The 7674-nt window shown below is 43.8% G+C and overlaps 1 protein-coding gene across 2 annotated transcripts in view; it reads left to right on the top strand.

The window, feature by feature from the left end:
- The first annotated feature begins 2838 nt into the window (after positions 1-2838).
- LOC136858775 (mucin-5AC) overlaps positions 2839-7674 on the top strand; it is a 41819-nt gene continuing 36983 nt past the window's right edge. Inside the window, exon 1 of one of the 2 annotated variants that reach the window (XM_067138566.2) lies at positions 2839-2922. The gene's annotated coding sequence lies outside the window, so the exon portion shown is untranslated. The remainder of the gene's footprint in view (positions 2923-7674) is intronic. The other variant, XM_067138567.2, reaches the window with a different exon arrangement.

The following is a 7674-nucleotide window of genomic DNA, read 5'->3' as shown; positions in this document are numbered from 1 at the left end:
TTTCAAATGTTCGTGAACAATGGTCCTTACACTGTCCTTGCCCACACCTACTTCATCTACTATCGTTCGTAAGGACAGTCGCCGATCATTCACAAGCATCTGTCGCACTCGTTCGATGTTGTCTGGAGATATGCTTGTGGTTGGTCGACCCGAACGCGCCTCGTCCTCAAAAGCTTCCTTTCCACCTCGAAAGCGTTTAAACCAGTCAAAAACGAAGTTTTTACTCACTGCTTGAGCGTGGTAAACTTGTACTAACATTGCGCGTGTTTCCGTTGCCGTTTTAGCTAGGTGGAAGCAAAACTTCATGTTAACGCGTTGCTCCGTTTTGCACTCCATTGTGCAATGGCACGAGTCCTCACACTGACTCCGTGCGATGTGTTGCAGCGTTCAACTCCGTTTAACTGTGTTGAGTTGACCGACGGGGGCACTTGGCGTCATGTCTCGCGCAAGCGCATCGTCCGAAGTAGCACGGTGTACAAACTAGACGACCATTCACCGAACCTTTCAGACACAGGTTGTATTATCCTTAATACTTTGGATGTCCGACACTTCGAAAATGAAGGTATCGGCCAAAGAAAGTAAGGGACACAAATAGCGTGAAAATGAAAGACTACCTAGACCTCGCAACGTAATACCGCCGGGGTCGGAAAAGAGCAAGTGTTGACCAAGGGAGGTTGGATAGGATAAATGAAAGCGAGGAGCGTGGTACAAGTAAATGGAAGGAATGTCCGGACTCAGCCAAGAGCCCCGTGGTTACAACCCAGTCCTCCAAGTGAAGAGCGACTGGTGCCCCTTTTAGTCGCCTCTTAGGACAGGCAGGAGGTACCGTAGGTGTTTATTCTACCGCCCCCACCGCGCCCACAGGGGGATAAAAACATATAAGTAAAATATATTTTAAAACATTTTATTATTTGAAATATGTTTGGAACTTTGTATTGAAACAAGGTATCTTCTACCATACTTTCCACCCTATGGCGGGGTAGTGGATGCAAATTGTATGGTGTGTGTGTGAGAGAGAGAGAATTAGTGAATTTGAGCCTTTTTTAAGCCAGGATGCCCTTCCTGATGCCAACCCTGTATGAAGGGATGTATTTACTATGGCGCGTTTCAAAGGTGGTTGGCAGTGTAATGCGCAGTTGAACTAACCATTCTCGACCTGGCCCGAATCGAACCCGATACCGTTCCCTTTGAACCGAAATATGCTGTTCTGACCATTGAGCCAAGGAGTCGGCCTATTACAAACAAAATACAGAGTGACGCAAAAGTCCGTTAATATTTGTCGAGGCAATACGTCAAGGAATATTGGAGGTAGATAGGTAATAATTGACACACATGATTGGCATGGCATGGAGTTTTATTGACACCAACAACGAGTGTACAAACAGAGCACAGACGACGCTGTAGTGCGTACGGTATGAAAGGTGCTATCGTGAGAGAGGGTGTCAGATGCGCCTGCAGTCGTGATATGTCATGCTGGCCTCCTCGGTCCCCCGACCTTAATCCGTGTGGTTATTGGTTGTGGGGTTACGTGAAGTCCCAAGTCTACTGAGATCGTCCGACCTCATTACGGATGCTAAAACACAACATCCGACGGTAATTTCTCACCATACTGCTGTTCACAACAAAGTCCCTCGACTACAGCTGTCTGTCTGTCTGTCTGTCTGTCTGTCTGTCTGTCTGTCTGTCTGTCTGTCTGTCTGTCTGTCTGTCTGTTAGGTCATCAGCCCAGAGGCTAGTTGGATCCTCAAATAGCATCACCAAAGGCTATGCAGTTACAGGGAAACCACAAAAACCAACGGCAGTACTAAAATGAGGTGTACTAGGCAAGATGAGGAGTGAGGTGGTTTGCCATTGCTTTCCTCACTGGGCCAGACAGTGCAATTGTAGCACAACTAACCCTTTGAGCAACACCTTTCATGACACTCAGACACACTGGTTGTGCTCTGAATGTCATTACTCAGCACTACCCATACCCCAGCAGCTTCCATATTGTCACAGCCATGGATGAGACTGGGACTTCAGTGGAAGCTACACTTTGCTCTGGCCTGTGTCAAGAGATGTATGCAAAAGTACTGTATGCATCAAGAAATGACAGCAGGCAGCGACTACAACTATTGTTGATGAATGACGGCCGACGTGTTGAGCATGGGTTAAAAACCTCGGTTGTTATGCTAATTATTGATTATGTATCGGATGAAGCGCCATATATTGGTCATTTTATGTACTTTATTTTGGTGTCAATAAAACCCCATGTCATGTCAGTCAATCATTACCTCTCTATCTCCAATATTCCGTGGAGTATTGCCTCGTCAAATGTTAACGGACTTATTATTATAATTTTTTTTCTATTTGCTTTACGTCGCACCGACACAGACAGGTCTTATGGCGTCGATGGGACAGGAAGGAGCTAGGAGTGGGAAGGAAGCGGCCGTGGCCTTAATTAGGTACAGCCCCAGCATTTGCCTGGTGTGAAAATGGGAAACCACGGAAAACAATCTTCAGGGCTGCCGACAGTGGCGCTCGAACCCACTATCTCCCGAATACTGCATACCGGCCGCAATTAAGCGGCTGCAGCTATCGAGCTCGGTCACGGACTTTTCGGCCATTCCGTATATTAGTAATAATTAAAATAAATGAAAACTCTCTTCTCAGTGGCTGGTGATCTGTGATTGGCGGAGAAGATTCGTTCACAATGATTACGATAACTGTGCACGTTGAAAAGCGAAAGGAAATAACCTTTACATTTGAGTATGATCAGCCTTCAGGTTGCAGTGCCGCTGCACAAAGGATGAACACAACATAATAGACACACAGATGTTTCTTTACGTGCACAGGTGTGGTAGGTAGGACTGAATAAATAGAAGCAAGTGGCTCCTGTACGGCTCAGTGAGGGTGCAAGTACGCAGTCCCTAACTACAACCTGTAAGTGATTGTCTTCTTTACTTATTTATTTAGATTTCCTTTTCTCGACAAATTTAAAATGTTCATAATTAAAACGTAGCTTTATTTTCAATGTCATTGATTTTTGTTAGACATTAATGTAGAGGAAGATTTTCTGAAACAGTCGTTTATAATAAGTTTAAATATTATCCGTTACTCGAATTCTCCAGACAGTTGTAATGTATTTCCACTACAGCTCGTAAGGCTAAAATCTTTTTTGAAAAAAATCTCTTACAGCTCTCTACCATTAACGCAAAAATTATCCATCAAAACCTAGATGAGACCAAGATTTAAAATAAAAATAGAATATTTAAGCTAGAATTTTGAAATGAAAGTGATCCTTCGTGGCTCAGGCGGCAGCGCGCTGGCCTCCCACTGCTGGGTTTCGTGGTTCAAATCCCGGTCACTCCATGTGAGATTTGTGCTGGACAAAGCGGAGGCGGGACAGGTTTTTCTCCGGGTACTCCGGGTTTCTCCTGTCATATTTCATTCCAGCAACACTCTCCACTATCATTTCATATCATCTGTCATTCATTAATCATTGCCCCAGAGGAGTGTGACAGGCTTCGGCAGCCGGCACAATCCCTATCCTCGCTGCTAGATGGAGGCGTCATTCATTCCATTCCCGGCCCGGTCGAATGACTGGAAAAAGGCTGTGGATTTTCAATTTTTTTTCGAAATGAATGTTTTGCTATATTCACTTAAGAATACTATTTTCTGCTAATAGTATTGGAAGCGATAATATTTCCGTTCATCTTGTTAATCAGGACCTTCTTGGGAGATGTGCGCTTAACATTCATCGACTACCATATCCAGAGAATACACGTATATGTCAATTTTCTTACTATCCATGATTTCCCTTAAGACTTCTCACAACTTCCAGCCACATATGGATATGCAGTCCATCAGAACAATTATCATTGTTTTCATTGTCCGGTGCTAATGTGTAAAGGAAAATGAACCTACAATATATTATACGTTTTTATGTTGGTTTATGACGTGTGAAAGAAACAAACTGCTGGAATCACCATACTTTTCGCGAAGACTTCTCTCTGCTTCCTCAGTAGCGCCTGATTTATAAACAGGCACTTTGGGCCCGATTCCAGGGTGGCAAATTTTGTGGGGCACAAAGATCACGAAATCGTAGTATTGCATTGTTGTTTTCTAAAAGAAAATACAGTGATATTTTATTTATTAAATCTTACATAATTATTTAAAACATAATTTTTCTCGTAATATATTAGCAATGTTATTTATCCCGGATATTTCAATAATTCTGATAGGCACAACGGATACATAAGCATTGCAAAATATTTTGAGATCAGGAAATGTTCTGACAAAATCTCTGAAAATATTTTGTCCTACTTGGATATAAAAAGTTAGCCTGATAAGTTATTTTTTATTTTGACAATTTACTTTACGTCGCAATGGCACAGATAGCTATTATGACGACGTGGGATAGGAAAGGGCTAGAACTGAGAGGAAAGCAGCTATAGCCTTAAATAAAGTACAGTCCCAGCATTTGTCTGGTGTGAAAATGGGAAACGACGGAAAACCATCTTCATGGGCGCTAACAGTGGGCTGCGAACCCACTATCTCCCGAATGCAATCTCACAGCTGCGCGCCCCCAACCGCACGGCCAACTCGTTCGGAAGTTGGTTATTACAGACAATGGGCAGGTATTGAAGTTTTAGTGTATTTTACGGAAGTAGTACTGTTCAGTAAACTCATTGACCTGAATTGTGCATCTCCTCCATAAGTAATCGACTTGGTACGCGCGAACGATCTGAGGACGCCCATCAATAGTCTACTCTTCAAGTGATAACACTAATACACACGCACTATTTTACGTTGCTCTCTCGTAAAGCCTAGAAGACCTTCCCATGTCAATTACTTAAGTACTCATGATCTTGCGTGGACTAATTTTTATTAATCATTATTCTACCAAAAGGTAAAATAAACATAATTTTAAAATTAATTTCACAATATGTAGCCTCCGTGGCTCAGGCGGCACATGTCATCCTCTCATCGCTGCGTTCCGTGGTTCAAATCCCGATCATTCCATGTGAGATTTGTGCTCGAGAAAGTCGAGGCGGGACAGGATTTTCTCCGGGTACTTCGGTTTTCCCTGTCATCTCTCATTCCAGCAACACTCTTCAATATCCTTTTATTTCGTGTATCAGTCAGTCCCATGGAGTGTGACAGTTCCTCGCCACAAGACGTTTGCTTCACTCATTCCATTCCTGAACCGGTTGAAAACAAAACCTGTATTCATTTTCATTTCATAATCTACCTTAAGAGCTTCCATGGCTCAGGTGGCAGCGCGCCGGCCTCTCACCGCTGGATACCGTGGTTCAAATCCCGGTCACTCCATGTGAGATTTGTGTTGGAAAAAGCGAAGGTGGGGCAGGTTTTTCTCCGGGACTCCGGTTTTCCTGTCATCTTTCATCCCAGAAACACTCTAAAAATTCGTTTCATTTCATCTGCCAGTCATTAATCATTGCCCCAGAGGAGTGCGACAGACCTCGGCAGCCGGCACAATTCCTATCCTCACCGCAAGTTGGGAGCTTCATTCATTCCATCCCTCACCCCGGCATTGACCGGAAAACAGATTGTAGGTTTTCAATCTACCTTAAAGATAATAATTTAGTAGATCTGTATCACCAGTCCCCTACCCTTACCCTACTATTCCTCAAGGCTTCACTTTCTCTGCAATACAAAAGGAAGGGGTGCCAAGATACAACATACGAGGGCAAATCGGAAAGTCCTTGCCCTTATGTTTTTCAGCCACAATGAGGAACACACTGGGAAATCAAAATACAGGCTGTGTTCTACGTACCTTTATTTTTCCACATCGTCACCGCTGCAGTTTAGGCATTTGGGCTATCACACCACTAGTTGGAGCTGTTCTAGAATTCGGCGGGGTGAGAGTCGTCGTTGAAAATGAACCTCTGGTCTGACAAGAACTTATTCAGTAGTGGTGTGAGTGAGGTGCGAGGACGTCCCAACAGCTCAATGTCATTAAGAACGTACCGGCCATTAGTAAACTCTCAACACCACCACCGCACACTTCTGAAAGAGAGACATCTGCCCCATTTCCCATTGGACTTCTAGTGAGTGCGTACCTTGCTCCATAGAAACCGAACTACCATTCACTGTTCATACGACGTAGATATGTTGAGGACGGCAGCCGTCTTCGTCGACTGACAATTACGCCATACGGCGGAGCAGCCGAGAGTTAATGCCGGGTCGGTCCGATATTGCATCGAATGTATAAAGCGGTTATTGAATCACACTAATATTTTGGCTGCAAAAGTATATGTAAATTTCTCCACTACATGGAAAACAGAGCTTGATGGATGTATTTTGGGGCTAAAAAGACAAGAGAGCGATAAGATTCTTCGGTTGTTCCCTCCTAGTAGCCTCTTACGACATAGAGGGGTACAGATAATTCATCATTTCACACGATCACAGGGGAGATAAAGTGTTCCGATAACTCGAAGGAAATGTGTAGCATCAAGGTATACGTCCAACAATATGGCAGCTGATCTGCACACTACATTCCTATGTGATGTCACAAGATAGCTCCACCTATCAAGATCTACGTCCAACAATATGGCAGGTGATCTGCTCACTACATTCCCATGTCATGTCACAAGATACCTCCACGTATCAAGATCTACGTCCAACAATATGGCAGCTGATCTGCACACTACATTCCCATGTCATGTCACAAGATAGCTCCACCTACCAACATCTACGTCCAACAATATGGCAGCTGATCGAACACACATCATTCCCATGTGATGTCACAAGATAGCTCCACCTATCAAGATCTACGTCCAACAACACGGCAGCTGATCGAACACATATCATTCCCAAGTGATGTCACAAGATAGCTCCACCTATCAAGATCTACGTCAAACAATATGGCAGCTGATCGAACACACAACATTCCCATGTGATGTCACAAGATAGCTCCACCTATCAAGATCTACGTCAAACAATATGGCAGCTGATCGAACACACAACATTCCCATGTGATGTCACAAGATAGCTCCACCTATCAAGATCTACGTCAAACAATATGGCAGCTGATCCAGCACACAACATTCCCATGCCATGTCACAAGATAGCTCTACCTATCAAGATCTACGTCCAACAATATGGCAGCTGATCGAACACACTACATTCCCATGCCATGTCACAAGATAGCTCTACCTATCAAGATCTACGTCAAACAATATGGCAGCTGATCCAGCACACAACATTCCCATGCCATGTCACAAGATAGCTCTACCTATCAAGATCTACGTCCAACAATATGGCAGCTGATCGAACACACTACATTCCCATGCCATGTCACAAGATAGCTCCACCTATCAAGATCTACGTCCAACAATATGGCAGCTAATCTGCACACTACATTCCCATGCCATGTCACAAGATAGCTCCACCTATCAAGATCTACGCTAAACAATATGGCAGCTGATCAGCACAAAATGTTATGGTGATAACAACGAGCTAGAAAGAGGACTATAGAGTGGCTAACATGGCTGCTACAGCGCTCTAGGTGGTGCCAAGACGAAATAGCGACTCCATAGTTTAAGCGCCATTCATATAATTTCTTCCGGATACGGTGCGATACTTTTAACAGATTAGATCGAAGAAATTATGCTCTCTACGTGTGTGGCATGCAATTGCATAAATTGTAGAGAAAACACGAAGAATAAA

This window comes from Anabrus simplex, chromosome 1, assembly GCF_040414725.1.
Source record: "Anabrus simplex isolate iqAnaSimp1 chromosome 1, ASM4041472v1, whole genome shotgun sequence".
Lineage (NCBI taxonomy): Eukaryota > Metazoa > Arthropoda > Insecta > Orthoptera > Tettigoniidae > Anabrus > Anabrus simplex.
Note: the sequence above shows the minus strand (reverse complement) of the source record. Positions and strands in the feature narration are given on the sequence as shown.